Source organism: Pelmatolapia mariae, linkage group LG1, assembly GCF_036321145.2.
Source record: "Pelmatolapia mariae isolate MD_Pm_ZW linkage group LG1, Pm_UMD_F_2, whole genome shotgun sequence".
NCBI lineage: Eukaryota > Metazoa > Chordata > Actinopteri > Cichliformes > Cichlidae > Pelmatolapia > Pelmatolapia mariae.
Window position 1 is genome coordinate 441,368 of NC_086227.1, and position 13,781 is coordinate 455,148.

The window sequence follows — 13,781 nt, forward strand, 5'->3', positions numbered from 1 at the left end:
CTCTATGCCACGTATACTGCACAACTCCATGGGAAGGTACCATAGCACTCTGAGACTCAACTTGTTTTTGTCCGGAGACGACCTGATGTATACCGACACCTTGCCGATGTCTCTCACGAGCTCTTTCAGATGTACAGCACCGAGACCGTTGCTCTGCTGTTTCGAGGCTATTACGTTCGCCATAGACAGTAACGTCTCAGCTATCATCAAAATCATACTGCTCGCAATTGCCCTGCCGAGCTTGCGTTTAATCTCGTTGTTGGCGTTCACCGTATAATGGTCGCGACATAGCACACAGCACTTCATGTCTACATCTAGATTCAACCGCGTGACGGGTCTGTTGGGCAGAAAGACCTCGTTGTAACACGGCCGAGTCGTCAACTCGCTGAGATGTCCTCTAGATGTCACCGCGTAGGAACGCACAATCTTTCCGCTGTTGGGGTCGGTGGTGTCCTCCATGAGCAGCACTGGGTTCACGGCCCCCCATTCCCTGCGAACAGGGAGCGTTCCTATCTGCACTTCTGGTTCTCTCGTAATACAGTACGTGACCAGATCGTCGAACGTTACCCCTTGTCCCACGTGTACAGTGAACATGTAGGGAAAAGCCGCGGGTCTGTCCGTAAGAACACCGGGGTGGTTATTGAACCAGTGTATACTCTCATTCCGTTGTAGGCCACGAGTCCCAGACGCTGCGTGCGTTTCTGACGTGGCACTCGGCAAACTGCAGACTTTGGCTGCAGGTCTTTGCTGTTGCTGTTGGTGACAACCGTCAGATGATTCAAGCTTTCCTACTTTCGCCAACTCTTCGTCCGTGTCGAATATACAAGGGTTCGACACAAGGACATCTTTCGACTCGGAGACAAGCGTCGAGTCGACTTCCTCTTGCGCCGCATTGTCGGGTTTCTCGTAAGGATAGTTCCAACTGTTGAAGGTGAGATGATCTAAGCCGGAGACAGAAAGTCCGTGTAAAGATTCATGTTCACGCACGCTCTTGTCTAGCAGTCCTCCAGGACAAATTGCGTCTTGTAGCGAAGGAGGGACAGTCCTGTCGGTTTCTGAATAATACATACTGATCATCCGGTTGAACAACGGGTAGTGGTGCATTATGTCGTATTTTCTGTCCATCATCTCTTGTATCACAGAAACGCACAAAGTATGCATGCGTTTGCCTAGATCTAGTTCCTCGTCGCAGTTAGACTTCACGTAGTGTTCCAGGAAGGTAGCGCATTTTATCCCTCTTGACACGCACATTTGCACCAGATCGGTGTACGCCGCAGCCGGCGGTAGATCCAACAAAGGTACGCAATGTTCTATGTCAAGGCCTACAACACATTGTCGATCCTTGAGTCCCGCCACCACGATGTCTCGCACGATGCGTACGTGACACAACTCGGTTTGTTCCATGTCCACTCTCACCAGATGAACACCTACAATGTCATTTTTGTGTAAGGATACCGCAGAACTAGACGAGTTCCACAGGTGCCACGTATCAGCATCTGCTCCTCTTGTCAAAAAACAATGGTCGTATAGACTCGGTGCCACGCCGCGTGCTCCCGCATCCTCAGCTTCTGAGTCCATAGAGTCAATTGCTCTTGCAGACATTTGCAGCTAAAACACTACTTACCGTGCTCAAATACACTTACCCTTATACACACACACACACACACACACACCTGCAGACGATGTGGGTGTGTACAGACTGATAATAACGCGGAACACTACACGACATATGTCACCGATGGTAATAGCACAAACAAAAAAAACAAATAACATTGAAAACCGACACAGTGGTACTTACGTCTTTACTAGAAGATAGGAAGTGGATGAAGGACGATCCCTTGTGTCCGTCGCGAAATTTGTAGATCCTGTTCTCGGGGCTCCCGTACACGCCGACCGGTCTCTCCGTCTCAGTGAACGAAGGCAATCTCTGTAGCTCTTCCATCGCGGATTCTACTCCTAATCTCAACGTGGTGCACATGTGGTTATTCTGGGCCTGAACCATAACGTTGATGTCTAAATGTAACAACACCGAGGCTAGGAGCAGTCTCATCATCAGACTTTTACCACACTGCCTTGGCGCTAGGCATAGCGTGTACGGGTTGGCGTAACGCTCAAAGTCCTTCTGTATGTGGTACCAGTGACTCTGCGTGGGTTTCACGTAGTCGAACGATTCGGAGCCGAGAGGTGCCAATCCGACTTTAGACAGCAACATGTGTTTATATTTGTATAGGTCGTCGCCCAGCTGGTTGCCCGCGACGCCTAACACCACACCTCGCATGAGCTCTATTTGAAAGGGTTCCAATTTCATATTTTTCACTCGGAAATATTCGAACACCCGCTTGATCATGCTGCTAAATCTACACATGACAGAGCCTGAGTTTTGCTGACTGATGGCGTTGTTCGTTTGCAGAATTCTCATCCTCGCTCGAGCCCCTTCCAGACCAAGTTGTTGTATCAGAAGCGCCTGCGCGGTGCGACTCGTTAGCAGCTGTCTATACTCGACGTTCAGTTGAAACTGTTCCCGCTCTCTCTCGCTGTCTCTGTTCGTCTTACAGAGCCTTATTCTAACGCAATCCACAGAGACCCCGATCGCGGTCGCTTGAGATGTGACGGAATCCCTGACGAATTCAGTTGTCAACCAGCGGATCTCATCTGAATGCGGAGACAGTGGGCTTCGGCGTAACATGGCGAGACACGGTGAAGATTTGACCCAGAACAACAGCGTGCAACTATGCCCCGTGGGATTGTTGACAAACAGTCACGAATTATGTTACACGGAACAAGAACTGAATCGGCCCACCAAGGCCTCTCTGATGCAGTTCGTCCTCCCCAATAAAATACACTTTAGGTACTGTTGGCTTTTTTCGGGTATACCCACGATAGACTGCTGCATGTATGCCGGTGGAGCAGATCCGTTAACTGACAGAGAATCTGTCGAACGCAACAGGATAATGATGACGGGGGAATTGCTTGACAGTCGCGATTCGAACCACACGTACGGCGCGTCGAGGAATGGTATGAAAGCCTTTTGGCTGACCAGCGATGGGAAATTGGTCTACGTTACCAATATGTCAGAGGATATGAAGTTCAGGGCGATCAGGGCTAGGAATCGCAACGTGGCGCTAGCGTTGTGGAGCAGCAATCCGGAGCTGTGCGGGCCAACCATGAGGGCGTGCGCATCGGCCTATTCTAACCTGATACGCGTATGCAAAGAAGCTAGCGTGTGTAGCAGCGGCAAGTTCTACAACCTATACGCGACGTATCCGCTTCCCGTACAGGACGCACCGGACCCGCGTGCCGTTAGCGACACCCATGCATTTAGTGAACATAACGTGTGCGCGGTCGAGATACACCACGGAGACCAGCTATCAAAACATCTGGGTGTGATGTACGAAAAGTACTTCGAGTTGATGTGTAACGAGACCAACTCCGGCGAGCTAAGTGATCGTGTGGACAAACTTGGCGCGAGATGGTTGGTGGATCACGATCGTAACGAAGTTATGTTTTCCGTGCTCGTGAAACATAAGTGGTGGACGAGACTTTGTGTCAAGTTGGCTCTGTTGATATCCGCATGGTAGACGCTGTCGCGCACGGACAACACAGTATTAACATTCACCCAGGATGTAAAACGTAGAGTGTTAAGTGAGGTCAGCTCATCGTAGGTCGTTCATTTTCAAACATAACAGAAATCAAAACAATGGCGGACTCGCGCTACAAAGATCAACGAGCTAGCCGTGGTCAGGGTCGCGACGAATTACAATTAGCAAGCTGGCGATCGTCCGTGATCGCGTCGGGTATACCGAAGTATGCAGACAAACGTAAGCTAACTCAGTGTATCACGGAAAGCGACCCGGGCTTTGTGGCGCTCACACACGGACCCCCTGGCGACCCTTTGGGTATGTTTGAGCTACACGTAAGAGGCAAGGGGTTTACGATCACATACACTATCGAACCGGACGATACGTATAAAAAGTACGTCCTTTCTACCGAGGGGAGATCAGCTGTGAAGCACGTGTTCCAGAACATGGACTCGCTCCAGAGTTTCTGTGTAGTCCAGGTTACGGAACTGTCAAACGACAAACATGACTATGAGAAGATCAGAGAACTGGACACTCTACGTGCCGCGAGCCTAAGCGAACGCGATATCTGCAACAAGATGGGATCTCTGCAATTGAAAGAAGAACAAAAAGTCAGCAAACGTTTAGGCGGCCGACGCTCACCTATGCCACCTTTTGTCGATAGATCCACTAAACCTGGCCCCCGACCAGACAGGCTGACCGAGGCAGAGTATTCCTCTTACAGAAGCACACACCCCACTGGAAAGCATATTCCGGGAGTCCCTTACGACGCGCCACCTGACGCACACAAAGGGTCTAGGGTCGACGGATCTCGCTTTGACAACAGCCCTCCCGTAGAAGCTGGGCATTACCTGAGACATGCTACATCGGGTGAGGTGAAGAAGGTTGAGTTCGACGGGAACTATGGATGGTTGTCGAATTTTCGCTAAGGGTAGCGGGCTTGACACAAACAACACATCTCAAGTGAACTACAGACTCGTGTGTTAGTGATAACGAAAATGTAAACTCTGACAGGTATCAGCGGGCGCGCTCTACGTGAAATATATACGATGTCAACATATGATTCTCCTGTTATTACATGTGTGTAAAATGTACTGCGTTGTTGTTGTGTGACAAATAAAAAAATAATATGAGAATATTCTTGTCTAGAACTGGTTTTTATTCTCAACACAGAAGTTATCAATCAATCAATCATCCATATGAATGCTAATGTAGCATACGAGGATTAAGAACAACATGGACTGATTTCTTTTATTTTTTCTGTATGCAATTCACCACAAGAATAAAAGAGTGTACCTTTATGCTTTTCTTTACAACAAAGAAACTAAAGTGCTTTTGCAACTAGAAAGTGAAACTTGACACAGGTCACATGGCAAGGCAGTGTATAAGCCTAATCAGCATAGTCGGTCGGGGAACTCCGCCGCTCGGTCGGGGAGTTTCTGAGAGTATATAAAGGAATGACCGTGCAGTTGCTCACACTTTTAGCCCTTATCGTTCGTATATACAATGGGCGCTTACAACACAGCTGCAACACTTGCGCTTGCGATGTGTTTCATGTGCAGGTACTCAATTCAGAGCCCTATTAAGAAAATGTCCTCCGCGGATAACGCTGTGATGGGGGACATGGGACAACCTATCCTGTTGCCGGGGTTTTTAGACAGTCCTACATCTGTGTTTTACAAGGACGGACTACGTATCTCGCCCGACAGTCCTTTATACAGCGTAACGCACGCCACAAACGGTTACCAAGTTGCTATCAGCTTCCTCAGCTGTAGCGACGAAGGTCGCTATGTGTTAGGTGGGAAGAGTTTCGTTGTCATCGCAAGGCCCCAGATCCTGAAACATAATAACCGGGGTGTATATTATCATTATACACACAAGACACGCGGTACCGTTGATGAGATCTACATGTTGACCGTAGAGCGTGACCACTTGTGGCGTGTAGTGTGGAACTCCACAATGGACGAAAACCACAGACCGACCGACTGTTGTCCCACGTCTGCAGCTTACAGAGATGGTAGCTGTAGAATGTGCATATACAAACAAATAGGACCTGCTAACCAAATGTGCTCTCGCAACACGGATTCTATCCACGTACACGAGAGTTCTTACACACAATGTACGTACAGTATTATGTAAATGTAACGTGTTTTTTTGTTGAAAAACATGTGTGTTAGTGAGTTAAGTGTTTCCAACACAGATCTGAATGTGGTTACACACTATGTCTTTGCATTGTAGCACCCAGAGAGTATGATGATCTCCTGGAACCTACGTTAGAGACTTTTGAGTTCGTTGAGACCAGCGTGCGGTTCATAAACGGATCAGCATCAAGTACGGAGACAAACATATCACATTTTCTTGCAGCCCCCGTCACATGTGTTTCTTAACACTGTTGTTCTTATATAATTCACAGTTAAGGAGCTGGAGGACATGATCAAGAGGATGCAAAATTGCTGTTCTAACGCTCCCGTTGTATTTGGAGGCTTACATGTGCCACTGTTTGTGACCAGTCTGATGAGTTTGCTACATATATGACAGTGTTACTTTACTTGACAGTTGTGTAAAAAGTGTACCCACGCGTATCTTTGTGCTTGCCATGCCACATATAAGTCAATTGAAAACACAATAAAACACTTGAACACAACGTAATGATGACCACTGGCTCCTTTATTGTTTTTTTTCTCTCAGTCACACAAAACGAGACGTATACAAATGTTATTGTAAACAACACACACTTCATTTGACCGATTTGACAATGCCAGCGGATTGTTTCACATACTCTATAATATCTGGAGTGACACGGGAAACCCGTGTCCACTGGCCATGGGACAGTAATGCTCGTGCAGTGAGTCGCTTCTTAGGATCCATCTGCAGCAGTTTCAACACTATTCTGCTGACGAGTTTATGACGCATGACATTAGGCATCACTGTTACGAGGCTGGGATAGATATCGCTGTTCATCGACTCCGGGTCAAGGGTGCGCTCAATCAGTTCATCTGTAGGAATGTCCGAATCGTAAAAGGTCACCTTTGCCTCCATCGCATCTACTATCATCACACCCAAACTCCACATGTCCACAGAACAAGTGTAAGGTACGATCCACTTTTCGACAAACAATTCCGGAGCTCTATAAGGTTCGGTTACAACAGTGGAACTCATACCTTTGGCCACAGCATACCTAGAAAGTCCCATGTCCGCCACTTTCACGGTGAGCGTGTCCGATGTTAGCAACACATTAGCGGGCTTCAGATCCCTGTGTATCATGTTTAGCCCGTGCATGTAGGACAAAGCGTTTGCTATCTCTCTAGAGAAACGTGCAATGAATGACACGGGCAATGCAGTCAAGGAGTATCGGACCTGATATATCAGCTGGAATAGCGTCAAGGGAAGATAAGGCATCAGCGTGGATATCCGTCCTTCGTACAGGAAACAATCTAGCATCTCCACGATATTCGGGTGACCTTTTAAAGCCGAAAGGCATGATAGTTCTCTCACAGCGGACTCTGAAATACCATCGTTGTCCTCATTATTCTTGTGACATTTCAAAGCGTATTTTTCCCCAGTTTCCCGACACATGATATGATAAACATCACCGTAATGTCCACTGTTTATCTTGGATACGACCGTGTACTTTTCCATTAGGACAGATGACCCTCAGTGTCTAATATTGATGGTTCCCAAAAAAATAAAAACGGGAAGCGGTTTAAATTTCACATTCATCTTACGCTTTGCGTCAAAAGCAGCAGTATGATATGTGTAATACCCCGTTCGGGGACTTATTACGCCGGTCGGAGACTTATTGTTTATACGCCGGTCGGAGACTTATTGGTTATACGCCGGTCGGAGACGTAATACCCCGGTCGGAGACTTATTGTTTATACGCCGGTCGGAAAGGGTTATTGTGTTTTTTCTGTTAAACAGTGCGTACACATAATATACTAATATGTTTTAGCTCACAAGAATATTGTCCAGTAAACGGGTTTATGTACATTACATGGATGGGCTCACGTGCAAACACAGACATGGGTTCGTCTCGACGCAACTCATTGTGGCAAGACTATGATAATACATACAAATTAAGCCGCAAAGAGCCCCCAAGGAAAAAAGGGAGTGAAGTTTTTTTAGGAGAAGACGCAATGTTAAGTGAAGGTGGGGAATCTTACACTGTGCGGTACCTAATCACTGCAAATTTGCCTTCCGTGATGTTCGTGAGTACACGCACAACAGCTTCGATCGGCAGCCACGTTTACCTAACGCCAGGCAGTAGAGGCGAAGTTTTGGCCGGTCATTTGGTTGTTCCACTCAGAATCATAATGGATTTGCTGCGTTTGCTTCTGACACACGACAGTGAGCGATACACGGATACGTATCACCACAATTGGTCCGATTCATATATACCCGTGGTGAACAGTCGCAAGTGTAACCCCCACCCGAAATGTCAATCTGACACACTGGGATGCTATCACATGGTGGCTATCGGCGGAGATGGTAAGAATACGTGTCCACAAGCTAAAGGACACGGTAACGGACCCCGCTTCAACAGGACCGCGGGCGGTGATGCTAGGGTCTCCAAGCTCCCTGTGACAGACGGGTATCACATGAGATTGCACAGTATTCCAAGTATTACTTGTGGCATTGTCAGAGACCCGAGCGGCACGGTCTTTCTCACAACGAGCGGGTGGGGTATCTCAACTGACCGAGGTCTCAAGAGAATGATGGGTGCGCCGGGAGACTACGAGACACAGTACGCATTTCCTCTGTGTCACACCGAACATTTCCCCGGTCTGATGGCGGCTTTCGACAAGTGGTTGGCTGGAGACTACATGCTAGGTGTACTGAAAATCTCAGCAGTGCTGCCTCACGACGTGTCTTCAGTGAAGACCCCGGAGTTCAGTTACACTAACGAGATGGATTATTGGACTGACCAGTGGCATCATGTACACGGCATAGATGCGGATAGAAGAACCATGCGACGCACAGTGTATGACGGCCACGATCTTTCCGTGGAACCGGTGTATGGTGCCTATCGCAGGACCATGACAAAATGTCAGTGACACCAGGTTGTACTTCACAGGAAAGCTTGATGGTTGTATGTTTTTTGTTACACTTGTTATATGATGTGTTACGGCTTGAAATAAAGTGTAAACAAAGAAAACTGTTGGAGTGTTTTTGGGTTTTTGTCATACCAGCTGTTATACCAGGGCTATACATGTGTATACAACCAATGTGCAACACACACACACACACACACACACACACACACACACACACACACACACACACACACACAGCGATGTATTTCAAACTGTCTCCGACCGATAATAAAGTTTGTAAACGGTATCCAACCAAGGTATGGACTGTCAAAACTGTCTCCGACCGATGTATAACTTGCTCCGACCGATGTGTGCTTTGGCTTTTACAAAGGGACTTCAGCCCGCTCTGTCCTTCTGTTTTTCGACAACGACAAACATATATCAAGGCCTGGAAATATGTCTAGAAAACGCATGACTACAAGATCTATGGTCGATCCGACCGCGGAGGTTCCGGCTAAAGAACCTAAAACAAAAGAGGTGTGGAGGCTAGTGAGACTGGGTCAACCTGCTGGGAGAAAAGCTGAACGCAAGGTGGGAACAAGCTTCACCGTTTCTTTTGTGACAGTGCAAGGCGTACCTTGCATGCGGTTTATCAGCATGTGTCACAACGTAACTCCTGGACAACCTGTTGCCTTGACACAAACGTGTGGACAGCAGGTCTTCACCGACACGGTGACTTTGCCATGTAGAATAGTGTTGGATCTGTTGCACACAATGCTGACGGACGACATGGGATACTTGAAATGGTACGACCAAGCATTTCCAGGCGAGGCATATCCTGGTAAAGATGCCTCAAACGAAGTGATGACTGACTCAAGCTTGTCGGATAGTGGCCGGTACTATTCAGTTATGTTAAACATTGGCACCCAAGTGGAAGAAGAACTAAAAAATCGCCCTGTCACATTATTCCAGGGTGCTGGTCGTAGCACGGAATGTTATTTGAATGGAGGCTTCAGAGCAGTGATATTGCGTCGGAACACAAGAGTGGGAGTTGACATCTATACCAGATTACACGCTCTCATGGATATGTCCTGCAAGATAGTGAGACTGCCACGCGGTCCAATCTTCATTGCTACCACCGGTTGGACCGCGGAAAGCTGGCTAGAAAAGTACAACCCTGAAAAAACGACTGTCATGCCCACGGATGACAAAGATCCTAGACTCGAGTATGTGTTCCCTCTGTGTCACACTGACCATTTGCCTGGGCTCGCAGTGGCTCTAAAAGAGTGGTTGCTGGAAGAGTACAAAACTATGGGATTGATGGTCACGTGCACTGTACCAAATGGTATGACCTTAGTGCCCAAACCAAAGGCGGCCTCGGACTACATGTACACCGCGGACGAGGTCCATGGCTACTGGCCGGATTTGTCACAGGACGACGCGTGTGATATGTGGGCCACCTATTACGATGAGCATGACATAGAAAACAAGGTCAATGAGTACAAGTACATGTACATTGCAACTCAAGTCAAACAAGTCAAAAAATAATCCCTGAGTTTTTTGTGGTGTATGTCCAATGACATAGAAAACGTGAATTGATGCGACGTGTATTGCACACAGAGTGTTAGAGGTGTTGCGATGTCTATCTGTGTAAATAATGGTTGTGATATTACTGTGAATGCAATACTACCATAATAAAAAGCCCTTTTCCATCTAGCTCACTTGTGTTATTTTCGTTTTTTTTTTCTTTCACATCCCGATTCGGTCACCGGTATGTATAAATGGTACAATTCACATAAGTCGCCCTCAGTGTCGCCTCGCATCGTTATCCTAATCACTTGCCATGGCAGCGTTAAAGCGTAGCATTGTTGGAGACGCGGATTCCACGACAGAAGACACCGGGTCTGATGCTAAACGTCAGAAGACAGCGAGTGACGAGTCCCCGGTCGACGCAAAGGACCTGGGCGTTCAACCGTTATGGTTTTCTGCTCAATTGGGTGCTGGAAAATGGAAGACCGGTCATTGTTTTACCGTAGAGTACATCACACAGACCCGGGTTCCGTGTTTAAGGCTGACTTCAATCGAAGGTTCTGTGACACCGGGTTGGCCTTGTCAGGTACACGAAGCCTCGTCCGTTGGACGTTTTGTCGCAACGTTGTGCATGCCTGCGAGAGGTCTGTTGGATTTATTGTATCTAGCCTTGACAGGGGATAGAAAACTGGTAGAAGATCGAGGTTACGATTCCGTGTTCCCCGAACCTCATACTCGTATAGACGACAAGTCTTTCTATAACCTCGTGTCAATCGGCGGTTTGTTGAATGGCATGACAGTGCCTGGAGACAGCATCGTGCCACATCTCATAACTGGTATGTGGAGCGTGTATAGGCAACCCAGAGGCCCATTATTCATCGCTTGCGACAGATGGGTTGACTGGGAAAGCGAATGCGATGCTGATATGGAGCTGGATCATGAAGAACAAGAACAAGAACAACAACAGCCTTCCCAGTCACATACCACGCAAGACTCAGGGGTTGAGAGTTGCGCTGACAGCACCGAGGACCAAGATTACAGAGAATACAATGTTGACACGGATGATGACGATGATGAGGATGACTATTACGATGATGATGGTTGGCACGAGGATTCTGTTTTCCCGTTATGTCACAGCGCTCAACTGTCGAGACTACTAAGTGTCATACACACATGGTTGGAAACACGCACGTGTGAAACGCGGGGTCTCTTGGTGGAATGTAAAGTGCCAGAGCGGGTAACGTTGGTGCCGACGCCCAGGGAAGAAGATGCTTACAAATACACGGGGTTAAATTACTGTTTACACTGGCCGCGTTTGACAGAGTGCGAACTTGCGCAAATGACTACGGTTGTGTACAATTCTGCATGAGTGTAACTGATGCTCACATTTTTACCTTTCTTTGTATTGTGTTTGTAAAGTGTTACGCTGTTATAAGAGCCAAATAAAGACGCTGATGTAAAACTCACTCGGATCTCAAGTGTGTTACTGTTATGTGTGTCGGATCTCAAGTGTGTTACTGTTATGTGTGTCGACAAGTATGGGTCGGGATTAAACATCATGCACAAAATTATTTTGTTTAAGCAGGTAAAGTGTTTTTATTACACATAAAAAAAGTATGACATGACAACAATGTTTTTATACTAGAGTGAACCATCAAATACAATCCGCTTCGCACCACAGTTGAGACGTATAACGCTTGTAATGAGGATCGTTGGTATCACACCACAGCATACATTCTCCGTTCTGGGAGATGGTACGATATACACTGCCTAGAGCTGACACGCGGCTCATGTCTTTCACGATGCCGTGAAAGTCTCCCTGAGCGGAAGTTATAAGCTGTGTTTTACGATCTTCGAACACCTGATCGTCGCACGCGGTGAGCTGGGACAATTCCGCCCGCGGATTGCTGCTGCCGAAGTAGTTCTTGTAGGCTCGCCACATGTCCGCTGTAAAACGATCAGCCTCGACATCTATTTCGTTCGTACTTGCCACCAAAATGTGCAGTTGCCAACCCTTAGTGGGACAGCGGTTGACCTGCACGTACCATCGATCCCAGTTCATAACACGATCAACTTGAAAGTCCCTCCAGAAATCTGCCATTTGAAACCCCGGTGCACTCAGGGTATAGAGGTCCGGAGCACACAGAAGCTCGATGTAGTGACCGTATAAATCTTCCCACTCGTCCTCGGCAAATTTGGATAATATATCAGTGTGTCGAACATGCGATTCCATGATGTTGTCCGCCCATAAGTTAGTGTATCTGTAACGGTCGACAAACTCCTTGTTCTGTAGTTCCACTCCTGGGTGAGAGAGTGTGATGTGGTATGCTGCGGAGTTCATTTTTGATATGATACTTTCCCTGTGAAACCGAGGCCTTATATACGGTTTCTGTGAGTCATCAGCAACGGAGTGAAATCATCACAAAACAAAAACAACCGTTATGATACATGATACGACCGACAGTGTGGTAAGTGCGATTTCTCTACCGTCCCCACTGTTATATTGCATCTCGGGAGATGCACTGTGCGACACATTGAGAGCAGCGTACGTGAGCTCTGCTATTTTGCAATCATATATAACTCTACAGGAATAGAGCGCTGTGTCGTTCTCATTGAGATTTTTTACTATTATACTGTAGTTTCCGTGGTCCATAAACGGATCTTTTAGCCCTACTCTGGATTTATATGCATCAAGCTGATACTTTTCGTAAGCCCTGTCATTCCTGTAAAAAAAAATATAACCATTTTTCATATCCTCTCGATACCACTCTATAACATATACGGCACAGTCCCTTGTTTTCCAACATGGCAGAATGACAGCCTCTCCGGGCCGTTTGTGTATTACTGTGGATGAAAGCAAAGTGAGAAACTTATGTCCACACAACAGAGATTTCAGGCAATTGCAGCATGATGTTCAAGGCGTACCTACCTACACACGAAGTGTAGCCAACTAGCATGTAGACGCACAGACACACAAGATTATCCATTCGATGCCTTTGTAAGTTGCATATACACTACACAGGAAAGTATGTGAAATGCGAGCTTGTTAATCTACACAGGAAAGTATGTGAAATGCGAGCTTGTTAATCTCAGTGTTCGGTTGTTACAAGCTCATATAAACATCCCGACCGAGGTACATGCCTCCCCGACCGATGTATACAAAAAGAATCTTCACATCCCTTACATATCTGATGTGTATAACCTGTATCGCAGGAAGAACTAACGACCCAGAAGCCTAACACCCTGTTCGTTTGCGGACACAATGTGCTGCAGGAGTGTGATACGTAACAAAAAGTCTATGATGTTGTTTAATATTCGAAACGAGGACCGAAAACACACCCGAAAAACGATCAGAAAAATAGAAAAGGATCACCGGTTGGGTAGGTCACAGGCCACAGAAGTCACGGTGATCGATGTGATATTCACAGTCTTAGTATGCGCCTTGCTCGCGCGCGTAATGTTCCTATACGGCCCTGATCATAACTAACAACTAAGACTGTTCATCCTGTGCCGAAACAGCATAAGATGCTCAATGAAAGGGGACAAGGAAGCCAAGAACTACATCCGTTCCTGCTAAAGTATCAAGCGGCGCGAACACACAGTTGTACTCCCGTGCGGCTGCTAACAAGGACTTTGGTGC